Genomic DNA, 19,595 nt, shown 5'->3' with positions numbered 1-19,595 from the left:
TTTTGCAATATTTTCGTTTTTTTGGCTATTTGTTCCCACAGAGGTGCCAATTATTGAATATATTAAATTAGAATTAATTATTAAAGATTAAATAAATTGGCGAAGAATTTAAAAATATAAATAAAAATGGATTTACTTTTTAGAGTTTTGTACAAAGTTTTTTGTCATATTGGTCATGTAGAACATAACCACCTGCACCTTTTTACTATATTAATTACATTTATTATTTATCATTATTACAAAACTATATGCTTATTAGATAATACACTACAGACTCACATTTACACATACAAACATTCAAATCATTTAATACATTACGCATTCAACAATTTTCATCGGCCCGATGAAATTCCCCTAACCCCAATTCCAAACCTCCCAAAAATATTCCGTTCACTTTTAAAAGTCGCATGGGTTCCCTGCACTTTTGCCACTAGTGAACAACATAAACATCCCCTCCCAAATCCCCACGGGACTGTATGGGCGTAGCCTTGGAGCACAGTGTGGAAATTTACGTTCTTAGATATTCTTGGTTGTACCGGGCAGCAATCAAATTGTCTAAGAATATTGAATTGACCATTGTGACACCCCCTACAGCGTGGTGCAGACCCGTTATGCTATGCTTATGCTATGCTATACTATGCTATAATATCTATCATTAACAACTCTTTAAACATCGAATTACTTTATGTAAATATTTTACAACCGTGGTCGGCCTGGGTTCGATCCCAGATGGTCCCGGTGGCATATTTCGAGACGAGATTTATCTGATCACGCCTTCCGTCGGACGGGGAAGTAAATGTTGGTCCCGGTATAACCTAAAGGTTATGTCGTTAGCTCAGTCCAGGTGTAGAAGTCGTCTCCCTGGGTCCTGTCTCGGTGGAGTCGCTTGTAGGCAGTTGGACTCACAATCTAAAGGTCGTCCGTTCGAATCCCGGGGTGGATGGAAGCTAAGGCGTAAAAAGAGGTTTGCAATTGCCTCAACAATTAAGCCTTCAGACACCTAGTTTTGAGTAGGAATCTCGCAATCGACAACGTCAAGGCAATGCTGTAGAGCGAACAATTTTATTTATTTAGGTCTGATTTTTCAAATGTTTTATATAAATAATGCACTTGGTGTACCTTATCCAGTAAAAACACAATGAACTTATTTTGCAGTATGCCGAGAATCGCACTACCTAACACTCGTCAGCCAAATCAACCGTAAATTTTGTTTCTTTTTCTGCTAATCGGTTGTGCTGAAATTAGTCGAGCTAGGTATATGCAACTAACTGTGTAAGGATACCAAGGGTACTAGGCAGCGAATGACAAATATTGTTAAAGCTGCCTGAAATAAATTAACCACCACCACCAAGGGTACTGGGAAAAGAAAAAAAATGAAAATTCAGGCTTAAAATATTTACAAAAAAATTATTTTATGTTTGATAAGCTTAACTCATAAATCAAACATGATACAAGGCATTGAATGAACTCAGAACTAAAAAAAGTAAAAATGTAAAAAAAAAAAACAAATTACATAACGTGCCGGACTTTTCAAGTGGAGGGGAGGGGGGGGGGGGGGGTTGCGTGACAATGTGTGGCATAGGGGGAAGGGGGTTATTTTTTGCTGATTTTAGTGTGCCATACTTTATGGGCGCCGCATACTAAAAATAATGTTATTATCTATGTTAAATAAATTAGGGGGATGGGGGTGTGGGGTTGTACGGGTCGGTGCGGCCTTAAATATTGTGAAATATTTCATGGACGACCCCTTTGATCAGTATCCATTGCAATTAAAAGCATTTGGGAGTTGCTGTGCAACCACAAAGTAACCGAAAGTACCGTACGCCTCCATTTATACAGTTAAAAAACTGAAAATGACAAAAAACGAAAATCCCTAGGTGAAATATTTTCTATGTCACAGATATCGAAAAGGGACCCCCTTAGCTACCTTTCCACGAAAAAGCATTTTAGGTACATTCAACGGGTCCGGTGGTTCAGTGGTTAACGTGGTAGCCTCTAAACCCCAGTATGGCCTGGGTTCAATCCCAGACGGACCCGGTGGCATTTTTCGAGACAAGATTTGCCTGACCACGCCTTCTATCGGATGGGGAAGTAAAAAGTCGGTCCATTTGCGTAAAAGAGGTTTTGGGTGACTCACCACACATAACCTTCGGACGCCTAGAAATGAGCAGAAACTTGCAACAGAGACCACAAAAGACCCGGGGGTCGTTAAAGTGGATTACTTTGCTTTTTTTTCAACTTCAATAATAATTGCCTTCCGCCATGGCTAGCGACGTGCCTCAACCGGATCAAGCAACTTTTGTACGTGAGCTCCCAGCCGGCATCATCAAAATCTGGCATCGGTAGCCACTTTTTTGACCGCAACCTGGTCGGCGATTCAATCGTTGTTTAACATTTGCCCAGGTGGAGGGCCGCCTGTTTTGTTTCTCGTGATCCTGAAGATCCTTCAACGACTGGATGTGGTTCGGATCGTCTGTTTGGCTGTTGAGGTTTTCTGTAAGAATAAAAAATATCGGTTATTTTTCGATTTTTTGAGCAACTTCATCCTTCAATTTCCTTCGGAATCTTCCAGGAGATGATCGTCACCTTCGGGGAATACCCGACGGTTTACTCAAAGACCAATCGACCAGTTTGACTTGGCGCGTTTCCGGCTCACTTTGCACCATCTGCCGGTTCCGGATCGGGCTAGACTTGGGCGAGTTGATCGTTCCCGAGCAGTCGCCATCACAACCGATTCCGAGTTGTTCGTCGTGCCGTTGAACGGCCCGAGCGGTTTAGGTTTTCAGGATTTTTGTGATATTTACTTGCAGAGTCAAAACAGATCAGTAAACTTCACTTATTTGTATATTACACTTTTTAAAGATTACATTTTTGCGGTAACACTCTCAACTTTTACGCGCACGATCACATCACTTTGCATTAAGATCTTCGTCGAACCAGTTCTCTACGGTGAAGCCAGACTTGTCCTCCAGACCTCTGCGCCGAGCCATGCCAGACCCCGAACTCCTAAGTCCCGGGTGGACTCTTCTCTGCGGCTAAGTCCCGACGGACTCTTCATGGCGGCTAAGTCCCGGCGGACTTCTCAATCGTCTAAGTCTCGGCTGACTTCTCAAACGGCTAAGTCCCGGGTGGACTCTTCACTGCGGCTAAGTCCCGACGGACTGCGGCCTCCACCGCTAAGTCCAACTGGACTGGGGCCTCTGCTACTGGTGGCTGCTGGCGGGTCTGGCTGGTCTGGGGCGTCTTCTGGAACTGGAACTGGACTGGAACAAGAACTGGAACTAACTGCCCTCCTCAAGAATTTTGGAGTTTTTATAGTCAGTCCCCGAAAACTCTACTAAATTTTGTTCTACTAAAAGTGGTCCGTTTCGATGAGAAGCATCGATGAACCTCATGAATTAAATTATGCAGACTCTGCATAGGAAAGAAAAGACTTTCCGTATGGTGTAGTGAGTACACCTCAAAATCGGAAGTCATGGGTTCGAACCATTGTCGTGAAACTTTAAATTATGTTATTGGAATATCAAAATTATGTTCCCAAAACATTCTCAAAAATGTTGGTCAATAATGAGAGTTGAGACAGTTGAATTGAATTGTTTATTAACCCATCGGACCTAAATGGTCTACATGGTTTGGTATTGCTCGATGCGTTTACAAATAAAATACAATTACAGGTAGCACAATACAAACATAATTTACAACGCGTTAAAAAATTGTCACTTTAGTTTCTACTTAAACGAATTCGTGTCCTCTCCTGGAACTCAGCGCGCAGCTTTTCGCGGAACTTGCTCACGGGTTCGTGGAATTCGAAAAACCTGTAGGCGTCGTTAAAAGCGTCAGAAATGGACCTCACGGGAGAGTTGCGCTGATAGTCTGTCCTTGCGAACGAGCGTGCGAGAAGCCCCTGGTCAGCTCGAGGACGCAGATTTCTGGAAGAAATATTTGTATTTAGTAGGGATAAAAGATGTGGGCAATCAATTTCAGCGGTCAGGATCTTAGCAGCGAAGACAGCTTTCGCAATGGTTCGTCGCGTCTCCAGTGTTTCGATGCCAAGCAGGTTGCAGCGTGCTTCGTAGCTCGGCAGTCGTGTAGGGTCGTTCCAGGGCATTTTTCTGCAGGCGTACCACACGAACTTCTTCTGGATTCTCTCGATACGGTCAATCCAGTTTTGATGGTAAGGAGACCAGATAACGGACGAATATTCCAGATGGGACCTGACCAAGGCAAAGTACAACGACCGAAGGCAGAGCGGGTCATCGAATTCACGCGCCATTCTGAACAGAAACCCGAGCTGTCTATAAGCCTTGTCCACTATTGCTGATAGATGCTGCCGGAAGGTAAGCTTTTCGTCAAGTAGGACCCCAAGGTCTTTAACGACTTCGAGCCGGTCAAGCACGTGCCCACCTAGGGAGTAATCAAACGAAAACACCTCGCGCCTTGTTTTCCGGTGAAAGGAAATAGTTGTGCACTTCTGCACGCTGAGTTCCAAACGGTTCACGTCACACCAGTTAGAGAACTTGTCGAGGCGAGACTGAAGACCGTAGCAATCAGCGAGGTTGTCGATGGCCAGGAAAATTTTGAAGTCGTCAGCATACAAGAGCTTGCATTTGTCGACAAAAAGGGTGTTGGAGTCGTTGAAGAACACAGTGAACACAAGTGGACCAAGGTTGCTTCGACGACACGACAAGCCACTTGCCTCCAAAAAGTGGGCACCAAATCGGCTTACCCCTCCGGTTCCTTTGGAACTGGAAACGTCAAACCGAATAACTCGAAAAAATTGATTGAATTTGGCAACCCTTCTGCTTTTGACGTTTAGAAATGTCATTTCTTAAATCAGATTAAATTTTGTGTAAATGTAAATCGTCGACGGCACCAGATGACTTCTGGAATACGGATCACTCCGTTCTTCTCCCCCAGCGCACCAAGAAACTTCTATGGGCGACAGGGTGTCCTTGTCGCCGATCCACCACAAGCAGACTGGCAAGCACAACCCCCACCAGGACTGGGAAAGTCGCGAGCGAAAACCGTGTGGTGTGCGCGACAACGGTGGTGTGGAACAGCGAAGGAAGAATCACGCTGCCGGTATTGACGCCCCTGAACCTATTCCTTTCTTTACAGTCTCAATCCCACGCGGAAGCTTCGACACGTCATTCAATTGCCGGAATTCACGCACTCCACGGCTCCGGCTTCCTTCTTGGTCAGAAACCCGGTTCCGGAATTTGCCAACGAAGCTCTCTCTGGCACCGCCGTATTCGACAGCGTGCCACGAGCCGCGGTCGTCTCCGGAAGACTTGGACCACCTCCCCTTCTCAGGCCTGTCCTTCGTTGCGTTGCGGATTGGGAAGCAGCGGAGGATGCGCCTGTGCAGTTATCAAGCTGGAATGGGTTCGGTCCGGATGCCAGCGTGGTTTGTGTTCTGTTTCATCCACTTGCCAACGAGCAGTGCAGTGCAGACGGCCCAATAGGTCCATGGGTCGATCGGGACCCGCCACTGGGCGGGCTCGGAGCGGCTGGTGGAAAGTTCGTTCCCGCAGTTTGAACGGATGACTCAAAATAAAAAGATTGGTTCCGGCGGGATGGGTCATCGTTATGGCCAGAAAGGGTCCCGAGCTTTTTAATGTTTACGAACCTTGGCGAGTCCTTCTAGCTATCGTTTCGCTCGAGCATGTCCGCTTCCCCAACCGCAATCATCAGGGATTGTGCCCGCGTAATGGACACATTCAGTCGCATAACGTTGCCGGAACGCTCCGTCGAGATGAACATGATGGCCTCTTCGCGGCTCGGTGGAGCCGATCCCGGTGTCATCGCGGTCACGTGGTTTGAGCTGGTCTTAGAGGTAACGAACCTGACAAGCATATGGGGAAACGATGCATATCGAGTTTTGGATGATTTTCTTGCCATTGATTCCGTTCAGATAATGTTCTCGAGGCGACGCGTTAGGCTTCCTGCATTTGGCCATTCTGGTGGAACTCTTGTCGCGATGACATCACCGGAGACGGAGTGAATTATCAAGGGAAAGAGGTATTTCGATAAACGACGCCAACGATCTGGTCGAAGCATCCGGTGAGTTTGTCATTGCGATCGTGATCAATTAGGCGTTCCAGCAGCGAAATTCCGTCAAGGAAACCCCACTGGATCACCGGTCCAAGCCGTTTCGGATCGCCAGAAAAAATGATGTTTTTTCGTTTCTCCACTTTCCCGGCCGCAATGCTTTCGAGGGGGAACATGTAGTAAAACTATTTTTTGCACTGCCACACTCGACGATGAAAATTTTAATGAAATGACCTGCTCAAACCTAGAACTTGACCAATCGAGTGGCCGCGTTGGAAGTGGCCATGGCGAGTATTTTCGAGTCTGGTATAAGCTTGCAGAATTTCCCTGTGGTTTCAACATTGCGTTAAATGGCTGAAATTACTCAAAACTTGTTTATCGGGTCCTCTCTTTTCCCCAGAACCTTCTTGAGTAGCCATCCATGAGCAGTTTCAACATAATAAAATCCAACCAAAGAACGACTTGAAATTAACTCGACCTTGTGTACCATCATTTCTAGAAACTTGTCTCTCTTTGTGTTCTGGCAATATCAACTCCAAATCCAACTAAACTTCCACAAATCTTCCCATCATACTCTCGTTCGTTCTGCTGCGCTCAATAGGGCAGTATTTCTGGGAATTATCTACGGCTTCTGTCAGCTGAACCCGGTATCACCGGTAGCACGCACCACAATCGTTCCCCATCTTCCAAGCAGCCGCAGCCGGTTCCGCCAGCCCCAACGGAACCGATCCGTTGTTGTGAGGTTCTAGTTCACGACAGCAGTTCGTTCACTTCCTAGTTCCACCATCCTAGAGACAATAATTGCTAGCGCTTCTGACCGGTTCCGGAACTTCGTAAAACCTGAGCTGCTTTGGATCCTTGGCATCCGGCATTACCAAGGATCTCCTCCTCGCTGGCCAAATGACGGCTGTTGAAAACGGGAATGTTCCGGAAAGGCCGTCATAGTCAACTTTGGGATGCTTCTTGCGCTGGGCTGTTATTTGCCCACAACAAAATTTCCGTATTGGGTGTCTTGGCCAGGAGACCGGCCACTGCCCAGACGAAAAGAACGATTTCAGCAATGTGTCCAAATTCCGGCGGTAAAGAAATTTAAACCTGTGAATTATCGAAAAAAAATATGATGACGGATTTCGACTAATGTAAATATTTACAATCAAGCAGTGTTGCGAGTTAATTTAAATTTAAGCGAAACACGAGGGGTCTCTCAATTCACCGTGACTTTTGTCAATCACGGTGATTTCACGGGATTCACGGTGGGACCATTTTTTAATCAGATTTTTGCACCGAGTGTCTTGTCGTGTCGTCGGTTGCTTCCTTGTGCGACACCCGATCCGTTAGAAAACTCGGCTGACAGCGATGTACCAATCTTTACTTGGATTATCCGTTCTTTGAGGAAAGATTCCAGCCAGCGACACATGCGAGATGAGAAGCCGAGCTTAGCAAGTTTCTGGAGCACGATGGTATGGTCCAAGCGGTCAAAAGCTGCCTTCAAATCAGTGTAAACTGCATCAACTTGTCGACCCGCCGCAATATTCTCGATGCAGAAGTTTGTAAATTCCATCAGGTTTGAAGTGACAGATCTTCCTGGCATAAACCCGTGTTGCTCGGGACAGGTGAAGCTGCGGCAACTGAAAGAGATGACTTCACCAACAACAATTTCTAAGAGCTTCGATCCAGCGCAGAGAGAAGTGATTCCTCTGTAATTCCCAATCAATCGTTTTGCGCCCTTTTTAAACACCATCACTGATTTCTTCCATTCAGTTGGAAACTTGGATTGTTGCAAGGACAGGTTCACAATTTTCAAAAGCGGCTCCGACAGTTGTTCGAAACAGCGCTTGAGCACTACCGATGGGATACCGTCAGGTCCCGGCGCGTTCGACGACTTTAGTTTCAGCGATGCACGTTTTAACATGTCCTTGGAAGCGACGAAAACATCGATGTCTACTACGTCGCGCGGTACCAGTTTGTAACCGACCTAAACGTACGATGAAAGTTTTGTTTGATTAAACGCAGTGGCTTATGCGCCACTCTTGCTGTTAACAAGAGACCACCCGTCGTGTTGTGATTTTGCCCGACTTTGCTCTCAGGGTCGATGGTCGGAGTCGAAACTTGGTGCTTAATACAAATGGCTTTAACGTGTCAGAAAGTTGGTTTGGTAAATGTATCTAAATAACTAAACTTTTCGAATAAAGTGGCTTTCGAACAGTTGGCTTTTTGGAACGGAAATTAACGGAAAAGGTAAATAAGGTAATAAAAAGAGAACTAGGTAAAACGTAAGGAAAAACGGTGATTTATTCAAGGCATTTCAATGGGAAATTTAATTTATCTTTAATACCAAAGAGGAATGGGTGAATTCATTTCACAGTGTATTTACATTATGCTAAAGAAAAGTCTCGTTCGGTTAAGCGGGGTGGCATAGGGGGAAAACTCGTATTGTACATGGCCATGACTAATACTAGCATACCTGCGCAGGGTTTATGATGCGTTGCGTACGTTGGTGGTGGTGACCGCGGCAACCACAGCAGCGGTGAAGGCGGCGGCGATGGCTGCGTCCTGGTAATGCTGGCAGCTTCGGCGAGGGGTTCTTCGATTCGCCGCGATGTTTATCCTCGGCGCGATGAGTTTGTTAAGGTGGAGCGGGACTCCAGGGCTGAACTTGGGCGACAGCCGGTGTGCTCGTGCGCGTATGGCCGTACTTAAAGTTGCGGAGGGAGGCTCGGCTGGACGGAAGACTTCCGATTTCTTCGGGTTGTTACTCGAGAGCTTTACACGAGCTAAGCTCGGCGCGTTCGGCACGGAGTGCCGCGCGGCGCGTTCGACACGAGGTCGGCGCAGGTCCGGACAGTGTCGTCGTCAAGTAAGAGCAAACGAACACCCCACCATTGGAGGCTTTAAGTTAAAACTCAAACGAATCCAGACACTTTATTGTACGCATTTGTCGGCGTACGCTCTCGGCGGATCCACGAGGGGGGTTGTAGCGGGTTGGGATCCTAACTTCCAATCGGCAATTGGCGACCGATGGGTATCTCGCAAACGATAGCTTTAGCGAATTACCTCGACCTCCGTTTGACTGCCCCGAAAGGCGGGCCTTAGCAGCACGCACGAGTGGAGCAGGGGACACGAGGGGTGCCCGGTTGCAGGATCGGTTCCGAATTGGAGGTTAGGTTTCGCAAAACCACGTGGAGAGTTCCACCGTCGGGATCGTTTCCGCAGAAACGGGTATGAGAAAAAACCAGCCTATACCAAGCGCCCGTTGAACGAGCGCTGTCCAACGCGAACGTAAATTAGTTTCACTATAGTTATTTAATTCAAAAAAAACCTTACCTTCTTGGTATGTAAAGAAAGGTCACACAGAAAGGTGACTCGATGAAAAAGAACGGTTCGCAAACCGTAGAACTATACACAAAAAATGCCAAAAGGGTTAATAAATTCACTACGTTTCGTTCTCTTTATATATCTTTTTACCTTAAATAGGTTTGAAGGAAAAAGTTAAATGAAAAGGAACTTGTCCAAAGAACTAAAGGAAAAAGTTCACACGCGAGCCACTACACTTCTGGATACCAGCCGAATCGTTTGCGAAATGGCCGAGTCGACGGAATTTCGTCACCTCGAAACCTCAAAAACTCCAAATTTACCTTATCATCATATCTGACATTTTACCATACCAACTTAAAGACCTTAAAGTTTATAAATCATTACCGCCATCTTTTATCCAATCCTAAAATGATTTCCTACAGATATTAATAACTGGCAACCCGGCATCTACGTATCTCAAGCGCGACAAATTATAGCTAAGTATATTATAGTAAACTAAATATGTAGGGTTGAATCTTTAAATACAAAATTTGAATTGGAAACGAACCTGGTCTTCCGAGAATGTTGTATGTGTATGATGAACACATTCGAAGGGGATAAGTAATAGGGTTTTGTCCTGAAGATTCTTTTCCATTTTTATTTACAACAAAATTAAAATTACCGAACAACGTTACATCACACCACCTCGTTTTATGAAAATTTGTTCAATTGAAAAATTGAACAAATTTTCATAACTTCAAAATAAACTGTACACGTGAAAAAAAATTATTCAGAGAAAAAAAAAAATAGTTAGTTCATCTCTCTCAGTTTCTTTTACTGCCTTCCTCTAATATTTTTTTCAATGCTGTCAGGTGATCGACCAAAGCTTCTCTCAAAAATAATGTGAAAGGACATATTTCAACATCATTCATACTGGCCTAAATTTTTTTCCCAATGGATTTAGTGTCCACTCGCAGGAAAATAATCGTCTAAATCCAAACAAACGTAAAGATTGAATGATCGTCTTTCATCGACTAATTCGTCGACACCAAATAACAATCAACCAGTCCCAAAACACGAACATAATCACCACAACTTGCTCACAAGTTCGAATGGTAATTATTGTTCTACTTCAATGTAAAACTCCAAACAAAAATTGCCATAAAATATTCTAATCATCAAACAAGTGTTTGACAGAAACATAGAATTATCTCGCTTAAAATTGTGACAGACAAAAGTCATCGAAAACTGACAGCATATCCTAACCAAATCCTAACCCAGCCCTGCATCGGAATGACACCGTCAAATCAGCTGTCAAAACAAACAAGGAAGCAGAGAAAACGTGTGCTGCAACTTTACCTACAGAAACCTTCGAAAATTCAAGAAAAATTTCACTAAGATCGTGAAAACTGGAGAGTATTCGGTACTAAGAATATTTTATCGTTAAACTAATTAGATTTTTATTTATTTACAGGTAAATTATCCTACTAAAACAACATCAATAATGCATGGTGTGCCAGAGGGACGTTCTACAGATTTCACCATTTCGGATGAACCAGAGAGACCAATTTTTGTAGCAGTGTGAAAACAGCTCAAAAACTGTAAATATATTTTTCAAATTAATTACTGTTTACATTTCCTTCAATCTCCATACTCACTTAAATAGTCTTCCTCTTTCCTACAAATCACGACTCCTTCCTCTCCTCATTCCTCCTTATCCTTCACCTTTCCGTTCACCTTTTCCTATATTTTTGTGTATTTTATTAATATTTGTTTGTGTTTCTTTTCAGGTAAACTTACAGGTTATCACCGCGGTACGATTTAGCACCAACTGACGGTACGGTAGTGGCGCAGTTTCCCGGACGTCTTTCGCAGCTGAGTAAGTATTTGAAGTTAATTTCACAATCAATCGCACTAAATTTCAACTTCTTCTTTACTTACAGGTGCGCCTGATGTGAGCAAGTTCAATAAAACTCAACTTCTACAGCGTCTACACAATTTTTCCCCTACTTATCCGAAAAGCTAAACTAAGCAAAAGTTCTTACTTTTCCTAATAATTCGCGATGGTGACTTGCCCAGCATGGTTTCTTGTGACTGGGTGTCACACACGCACTTTGTTTTTGTTTTCTCTCTTCTTCGCGCGCACGTTGACAGTTGAGGTGGAGTCGGGCGGTTACACCGCCAGCGCTGCACCGTTCGGCAGTGTGGCCATCTCAGCGGTCGTAACACCCCAGCCCGTAACATCCGTCGGGCCATCTGGTGCGTCGGATTTACCAAAAACTTCCAAACCGCTAAGTCAACTGCTCCTCGTTCATCCAGGTTCGTCGCTTTCCCGACGTTTCCAGCCGTCGTTTTCTGCGCGCCGTTCAGCACCTGCAGGTTCTCCTCGGAGATCGCGCAGACTTGATTCGCCCGGCCATGCGTTGCGTCCACGTGCGCATCCACATCGCCAGCATCGACGCTCGTTGGCCGATGCACCATCTTTTTCGCTAGAATCCTTGGAATCCACAGCGGGGTGCTGTTGCTTTGGGGCAGCTTGTTTCCTTTGCTGCCTATGTAGCGACCACCGTTCATCAGAACATGGTCCTTTGCTTCGTCCATCAAATCGCGTGCCATTTCCGCTTTCGTGTAGTCTCGGTCGACTTCTTGAAGCACCGCATCTGGTTCACTTCCGTGTTCTAATCCGCCGGCCATCGTCTCGGAGATCCAGGGTTCGCTCGTGCCACCAGCGATCAACTCCGCGTAAGTTCCCGCCGGCCGGTTCCTTCGGCCGATCATATCTTCCAGCCGACTGTCCTTAGCCGCAGCACGGCTGCTGTACAGCGCCGACAGTTCCTCAGCTTGCAACTTGTAGTGGCTCATCCACAGTTCCAGATGTTCCGTAGACAGAAACCAATTGTTGCCACCAGTTGAGCTCACCGTAGAAATCCACACTTGCATCCGCGTGAATCGTGGCCACGCGCGTCTTACCTCAGCCTTCTGCTGCAGGCCGTTTTTACCTTCTGCGTCTCGGAGTCTCGGTCGAAAAGCTGTCACGCCTACAACCAACGGGACGGTCGCCGCATTGTTCGCGTTCGTCGAAATTCCTCCATACCGCTGACCCGGACCCGTTCCAAATATGATCGCATAGACGTATCCCTCGGGCGCGCTGACGCTGACCGCGCTTACGACCGGAAGAGCTTCCGGAATGTGAAGCTTCCCGCGAACATTGCTTTGGCAGCGATACTCCAGCCGATCCTTCACGCCGTCACCGATCTCCCATCTTGCGACGATCTTGAAGTGCTCGTCGTCGAACAGCTTTCCGATTTCTCTGCAGAACCGCAACTGGTGATCGTAGCACTTTTGTTGTTGCGTGTTGGCCCTACTCGAACTCGAGCTGCCCTTCTTTCGACAGTAGAGTGTTGCTTCTTCTAACTGTCTTCTTCTTCTTCTTGTCCCGGCTTTTGTGTCCGGATTGATTCTTGACGGAAGGTTCGTTGCTTCCGTCTTCTTCTTTGCCCAGTGCCGTTCCTCCCCGTCCGGGAGTACGCTAGCTGGGTCTTCGTTCGCGAGCGGATTCACCAGAGTGAGATCCTTCGCCTCCATGTGCTCGCACAGTATGTTCCCTGCGTTCTCGAGCGATGTGAGCTTCGCAAGCCCGTCCGCTTTTGGATGTTGTAGCTCGTGCGCTCTCTCTGGGTGGCTTACTGGCAGCAGTTCCGGGCATTCCAACGTTGGCTGGAGCTTCTCGAAGACTGGCTCAGACCAATGATTCGGACAGTGTCCAGTATCCTGCGCCGCACCTTCAATCCCGTGGCGAAGCCCCACAAGGTTTCGTGCGTCCGTCATTCCATGGGCTTTCGAGGATCCTTCTCGCGTTCCAAGAGACTCTGGCCACTGTTCTGGGTCGTTCGGGTAACAAGGAGACTGTCTTGTGAGCCTCCCGCCCGCGGCCAGTTGTGCCTTATCAAGTCCGGAACACTGCTGCCCCAGCCCGTTTGGACCTTGGCTGACAAATTCTTGCGTTTTCAGCTTCGCCCCGTTCTCGTCGGCGTCTTTAGTGCGCCTTTCCAGACTTCCACCGCTCTCTGTCTCCGGCAAGTCGTCTTCGCGTTCGTTCTTCTTGCCGGTTTTTGCCGTCTCCTCCATCGCTGAATCAATGATATGACTGGATGGCAGGGGCTTCTCGCAGTTGAACTTGATCTGCTCCAGCTGCTTGTCGATCAGTGACGACCTTCTCTGGAACGATCTTTCTAGCTCTGCCATTCGCCTCTCGTGATCCGCCTTCTTCTTTAGGCCGACCTCCAAGGCAACTTCTTGCCGCCGCATTGCCTTCTGGAATGCTTCGGCCATCCTTTCTTCTCTCTTCCGCAGCTCGCGATCGATCTGCGCCTGCCGTGCTGCCAGCTCCATCTCGATCTCGAACTGCTTCTCCCGAATCCAAAGCTCAGCATCGAATTCTTCCGCGTGTTGTTCCAGCGCTGCTCGTGTGATCTCCGACATGTTCGCTTCGGCCACGACAGCTGGCTGTCCGCTTGCTTCTTGCGCTGAACTTGCTGAATCGGATCTGTCTTTGGCTCGGGCGTTTTCCACGTTCCGCTGCAAACAACCTTCCGGACAGTACCACTTTGTGTCCGCCGCCGTACTGTACACGCAGCAGGAGTGGTACATCTCGTTGCAATTACCGCAGGTGGTCCTCTCCTCCGCATCGGTGAGAATGCGCCCGCATGCGCCGCAGACTATCGTTGAATCGCTCATTGTGGTGAGGTTTCCGAACCCGTATTTAATTTTTGAGTTTGTTCGGATGAACCAGAGAGACCAATTTTTGTAGCAGTGTGAAAACAGCTCAAAAACTGTAAATATATTTTTCAAATTAATTACTGTTTACATTTCCTTCAATCTCCATACTCACTTAAATAGTCTTCCTCTTTCCTACAAATCACGACTCCTTCCTCTCCTCATTCCTCCTTATCCTTCACCTTTCCGTTCACCTTTTCCTATATTTTTGTGTATTTTATTAATATTTGTTTGTGTTTCTTTTCAGGTAAACTTACAGGTTATCACCGCGGTACGATTTAGCACCAACTGACGGTACGGTAGTGGCGCAGTTTCCCGGACGTCTTTCGCAGCTGAGTAAGTATTTGAAGTTAATTTCACAATCAATCGCACTAAATTTCAACTTCTTCTTTACTTACAGGTGCGCCTGATGTGAGCAAGTTCAATAAAAACTCAACTTCTACAGCGTCTACACAATTTTTCCCCTACTTATCCGAAAAGCTAAACTAAGCAAAAAGTTCTTACTTTTCCTAATAATTCGCGATGGTGACTTGCCCAGCATGGTTTCTTGTGACTGGGTGTCACACACGCACTTTGTTTTTGTTTTCTCTCTTCTTCGCGCGCACGTTGACAGTTGAGGTGGAGTCGGGCGGTTACACCGCCAGCGCTGCACCGTTCGGCAGTGTGGCCATCTCAGCGGTCGTAACAGTGTCAGAAAGTTGGTTTGGTAAATGTATCTAAATAACTAAACTTTTCGAATAAAGTGGCTTTCGAACAGTTGGCTTTTTGGAACGGAAATTAACGGAAAAGGTAAATAAGGTAATAAAAAGAGAACTAGGTAAAACGTAAGGAAAAACGGTGATTTATTCAAGGCATTTCAATGGGAAATTTAATTTATCTTTAATACCAAAGAGGAATGGGTGAATTCATTTCACAGTGTATTTACATTATGCTAAAGAAAAGTCTCGTTCGGTTAAGCGGGGTGGCATAGGGGGAAAACTCGTATTGTACATGGCCATGACTAATACTAGCATACCTGCGCAGGGTTTATGATGCGTTGCGTACGTTGGTGGTGGTGACCGCGGCAACCACAGCAGCGGTGACGGCGGCGGCGATGGCTGCGTCCTGGTAATGCTGGCAGCTTCGGCGAGGGTTCTTCGATTCGCCGCGATGTTTATCCTCGGCGCGATGAGTTTGTTAAGGTGGAGCGGGACTCCAGGGCTGAACTTGGGCGACAGCCGGTGTGCTCGTGCGCGTATGGCCGTACTTAAAGTTGCGGAGGAGGCTCGGCTGGACGGAAGACTTCCGATTTCTTCGGGTTGTTACTCGAGAGCTTTACACGAGCTAAGCTCGGCGCGTTCGGCACGGAGTGCCGCGCGGCGCGTTCGACACGAGGTCGGCGCAGGTCCGGACAGTGTCGTCGTCAAGTAAGAGCAAACGAACACCCCACCATTGGAGGCTTTAAGTTAAAACTCAAACGAATCCAGACACTTTATTGTACGCATTTGTCGGCGTACGCTCTCGGATCCACGAGGGGGTTGTAGCGGGTTGGGATCCTAACTTCCAATCGGCAATTGGCGACCGATGGGTATCTCGCAAACGATAGCTTTAGCGAATTACCTCGACCTCCGTTTGACTGCCCCGAAAGGCGGGCCTTAGCAGCACGCACGAGTGGAGCAGGGGACACGAGGGGTGCCCGGTTGCAGGATCGGTTCCGAATTGGAGGTTAGGTTTCGCAAAACCACGTGGAGAGTTCCACCGTCGGGATCGTTTCCGCAGAAACGGGTATGAGAAAAAACCAGCCTATACCAAGCGCCCGTTGAACGAGCGCTGTCCAACGCGAACGTAAATTAGTTTCACTATAGTTATTTAATTCAAAAAAAACCTTACCTTCTTGGTATGTAAAGAAAGGTCACACAGAAAGGTGACTCGATGAAAAAGAACGGTTCGCAAACCGTAGAACTATACACAAAAAATGCCAAAAGGGTTAATAAATTCACTACGTTTCGTTCTCTTTATATATCTTTTTACCTTAAATAGGTTTGAAGGAAAAAGTTAAATGAAAAGGAACTTGTCCAAAGAACTAAAGGAAAAAGTTCACACGCGAGCCACTACACTTCTGGATACCAGCCGAATCGTTTGCGAAATGGCCGAGTCGACGGAATTTCGTCACCTCGAAACCTCAAAAACTCCAAATTTACCTTATCATCATATCTGACATTTTACCATACCAACTTAAAGACCTTAAAGTTTATAAATCATTACCGCCATCTTTTATCCAATCCTTAAATGATTTCCTACAGATATTAATAACTGGCAACCCGGCATCTACGTATCTCAAGCGCGACAAATTATAGCTAAGTATATTATAGTAAACTAAATATGTAGGGTTGAATCTTTAAATACAAAATTTGAATTGGAAACGAACCTGGTCTTCCGAGAATGTTGTATGTGTATGACGAACACATTCGAAGGGGATAAGTAATAGGGTTTTGTCCTGAAGATTCTTTTCCATTTTTATTTACAACAAAATTAAAATTACCGAACAACGTTACAAGTTCCAGATGCTGTTCAGAGGCAGGTGCTGGACCAGGTTGTTGAAAAACAGATGCAAAGTGTTGGGCTAAAAGGGTGCACTTTTCGGCGTTCGTTTTGGCTACAGTCTCTCCTAAAACCATAGTAGAGGGCAGTCCATTTTCTTGATATTTAGATTTTGCAAAGGACCAGAACTGCGACGGGTTGCGACGAAGATTTTCTTGTGATTTTCGGATGTAGCTTTTGTAGCAGCGCTTGTTGTAGGATTTGTATCGGGAGCTGGCAGCTTTAAACACACCTTGTGTAATCGGTCCGCGGTGCTGGGTGTATCGCTCGAGGGCAGCAGCTCGTTGCTTTTTGAGTTTGCGCAAACTCGCGTTGCTCCAAGCCGGTTTTCGAGGAGGTCGCCGGCAGGGGGTGTGCCTCGCGAGAAGTACTCGTACGACAGATCCGAAGATATCAACTGCAGCATCAACATCTGAAGATCCCAAAACACTTGTCCAGTCAGTGTTTTCCAAGCTCCGAATCAGCTCGCTGAAGTCTGTTTTCCGGAAGTTCAGATCGAGGGGGTCGTGAATGTCTTCGAATCCTGCGTCCAAAACAGCAGAGAGATCGAAAACCAGAGCAGGGTGATACCTATCTAGAGGAACTAGAGAGTCGTTCGCTTCAGACACTGCAGTGCGTTCAGCGCCATCACTGATGAAGATAAGGTCAAGGATTCTGTTCTGATGATTGGGTACGAGATTGCATTGATGCAAGCTGTTTCTAGCGACACCATCGATTAGCACTTCATGTGTTGTTTTTTCCATCCGACAGCGCGTGTGCGTGTGCAGAGGGTCGGCGAACGAGCGATTGCCGGATAGCGCCTTCCAAACCAGATTGGACTGATTGTAATCTCCGGCGACGACAATGTAATCGCTTGGATCAGTGAGTCCAGCAACGGATTCAATGCAGGTTATGTGATCCTCTACCAATTGATGTTCGTAGCGTTTTTCAGAAGGTAGATAGAAACAGCCGGCAAAAACCTTCTGCGTCTTCAGCTGAATTTTGACGAAGATTTGTTCAAGATTTACAGCAGCAGCTTCAGCGCATACAGTCGAATCCAAGGACTTCCGGACAGCTATGAGTACACCGCCACCCACGGTACGACGGCTGTTTCCGGCGTTGCGATGAGTAGAAAACACTTCAAAAGCATTTCCAAACAGCTGCACAGCATTTATTGAGTCGTCCAGCCAGGTTTCGGTCAGCATAATGACGTCGTAGTCGCAATCAAGGCAATCCAGGAAAAACTCGTCCACTTTACTTTTTAATCCTCGTACGTTCTGGTAGTAGAACCGGATCTGCAGACACGCTCCACTAACATTGGTGTCTGTTGACGAAGGCGGGATGGGAGCCTGCGATTCCGTGAAAGGCTCACGCGCAGCTCGGTCATGCTGGTGACTTGTACTCGGCCGAGAACTGAAAGCTGAAGAATTTTCAGAGCAAGAAGTCACTTGATTTGAACGGTACTCGCCTGTGGGGGTGGCTTGGAAGACCCCCTCTCGATCTCCGAACACAGGACCGGGACGGCTGTGCTGGCCGCTGGCTGGGAACTCGACTGTGACGGAGTGATCGGGGGCTTCCATAGTGCCGTATACCGTGCGTCCCGGTGGTGGTCGTATCGTCAGGTGGCTGTCTTGGTTTGGGTCACGACCTGGTTCAGGACTTTGGCTGGAATCCGAGAAAATGTCAAGGTCGAAACAGTCATTCGAGCTGGTGATTGGATACTGGCCTGTGGAAGTAGGTTGGAAGACCCCCTCACGACATCTGAACGCAGGTCCGGGACGGCTGTGCTGGTCGCTGGCTGGGAACGCGACTGCGTCAGAGCGTTTGGGGTCTTCCTTACGACCATATAACATGCGTCCCGGTGATGACAAGGCAGCAATATGAGAAGTCGTTCCGTGTAAGGCAAAACAGTGGCATGGCTGCACGCTGGAAGTCGAAGGACTGTTAGGGCACGATAAATCTGATAACGGATGGTACTCGCCTGTGAATGTGGTCTGGAAGACCCCCTCTCGACACCCGAACACAGGCCCGGGACGGCTGTGCTGGTCGCTGGCTTGGAACTCGACTGTGACGGGGTGATTGGGGGCTTCCATAGGTCTTTCTAATAGGCGTCCCGGTGATGGCAGAGCGGCAAATGATGGCTGACTACGACGCACCATGGGGTATTTCCATATAAGCGAGCGGCCAAAAATATTTTTTTGCTTTTTTGTGACTTTTTTGTGTTGTTTGTACTTAGTATAATGAAAACAAATGAATTTTGATATTTTTCCAAAAAAAAAGTTTAATTTTCGATTTTTTCATATATTTGAGGCCACATGCATTAATGTGGTGAATTTTAATATTCTTGCTCTGTCTATTTGATGCACGGAATGGCGGTTTATGCTATGTTAAAGTTTCTGATTTACGTTCAATCTCCCTCCCCTTCTTCTTGAGTTAAAATCCACCTCTCTTTGAATGAATTTCTAATTTTAATAAACGTACCTAAGTACCGACAAAGTCATGAATATCAAATCAATTTCAAAACATGCATAGTAGGTACATTATTTCTTCCTCTGCAGGTAAAATAATATGCTTTTAACCAAGCGTATACGCGAAATCATTAATTTTCCTGCATGAATCAAAATATTCAAAATGGCATAACTCAAAAAGTGCACATAAGTGCACTTTAAAATTTAGAGACAAGTTAGGACATGGTTCAAATTTTAGGCTGCAAAATTTTCAGATCGCACAAATGCACACAAAAAAAGTACTCCATTAACAAAGTTGAAAAAAACTAAATTTTGAATAATAATCCATCTTTTTTGATTTTTATTATTTTTTTAGCGTGTAAAAGTGTGTTTTGAAAAATGTTATTGAAAAGTTGAATCAATTACCTTTCTGAATATATATAATGATGCAGGAAAAATACATAAACA

The 19,595-nt window shown here is 46.2% G+C and overlaps 2 long non-coding RNA genes across 2 annotated transcripts; both read right to left on the bottom strand.

Moving 5' to 3' along the window:
• Positions 1 to 9,097: 9,097 nt before the first annotated feature.
• On the bottom strand, positions 9,098 to 9,936 carry LOC119765210. The gene is made up of 3 exons (XR_005276570.1): positions 9,517 to 9,936; positions 9,376 to 9,447; positions 9,098 to 9,315 (listed from the first exon to the last, which is right to left on the bottom strand). It is a non-coding gene; the product is annotated as an uncharacterized LOC119765210 (long non-coding RNA).
• A 5,776-nt stretch (positions 9,937 to 15,712) lies between these two features.
• LOC119765209 lies at positions 15,713 to 16,377 on the bottom strand. The gene is made up of 3 exons (XR_005276569.1): positions 16,132 to 16,377; positions 15,991 to 16,062; positions 15,713 to 15,930 (listed from the first exon to the last, which is right to left on the bottom strand). It is a non-coding gene; the product is annotated as an uncharacterized LOC119765209 (long non-coding RNA).
• Positions 16,378 to 19,595: the final 3,218 nt, after the last annotated feature.

Source organism: Culex quinquefasciatus, chromosome 1 (assembly GCF_015732765.1).
Source record: "Culex quinquefasciatus strain JHB chromosome 1, VPISU_Cqui_1.0_pri_paternal, whole genome shotgun sequence".
Taxonomy (NCBI): domain Eukaryota; kingdom Metazoa; phylum Arthropoda; class Insecta; order Diptera; family Culicidae; genus Culex; species Culex quinquefasciatus.
This window is presented reverse-complemented; position numbering and strand designations above follow the sequence as displayed.